Source organism: Penaeus monodon, chromosome 25 (assembly GCF_015228065.2).
Source record: "Penaeus monodon isolate SGIC_2016 chromosome 25, NSTDA_Pmon_1, whole genome shotgun sequence".
Lineage (NCBI taxonomy): Eukaryota > Metazoa > Arthropoda > Malacostraca > Decapoda > Penaeidae > Penaeus > Penaeus monodon.
Window position 1 is genome coordinate 4486225 of NC_051410.1, and position 415 is coordinate 4486639.

Genomic DNA, 415 nt, shown 5'->3' on the forward strand with positions numbered 1-415 from the left:
CGTCACCATAAACAAATCTCTATCCACACTTAAAACACACGTAAATCCACCCACTTAAAACTACAGAAACGAAGCTACAAACTTTGGCCAATAATCACTTAAAAAAACTATGACATAAGAACTTTAACATCATCTCTATCAACACTTAAATCCACTTACTTAAAAATAACTTAATACGATTTTTTTATACTTCATCCAATACTTATAAAACCTAAAACATAAAAACTTCAACTCCCTTCTCTATCCACACGTAAAACACACGCAAATCACACCCACAAACACAATTTTTAAAAATATACACCCAATACTTATCTAAAAACCAAACAAACCACAAATTTATAAAAAAAAAACAATAAACATAAAAACTCAAAACATCCTCCTCTATCCACACGTAAAACACACGCAAATCCCAACC

The 415-nt window shown here is 30.6% G+C and overlaps 1 protein-coding gene across 1 annotated transcript in view; it reads right to left on the reverse strand.

Annotated features, from left to right (window-relative positions):
* The window catches only part of LOC119589307 (hemicentin-1-like), a gene marked incomplete in the record, with an annotated part of 75735 nt that overhangs the window by 21941 nt on the left and 53379 nt on the right, over window positions 1-415 (reverse strand).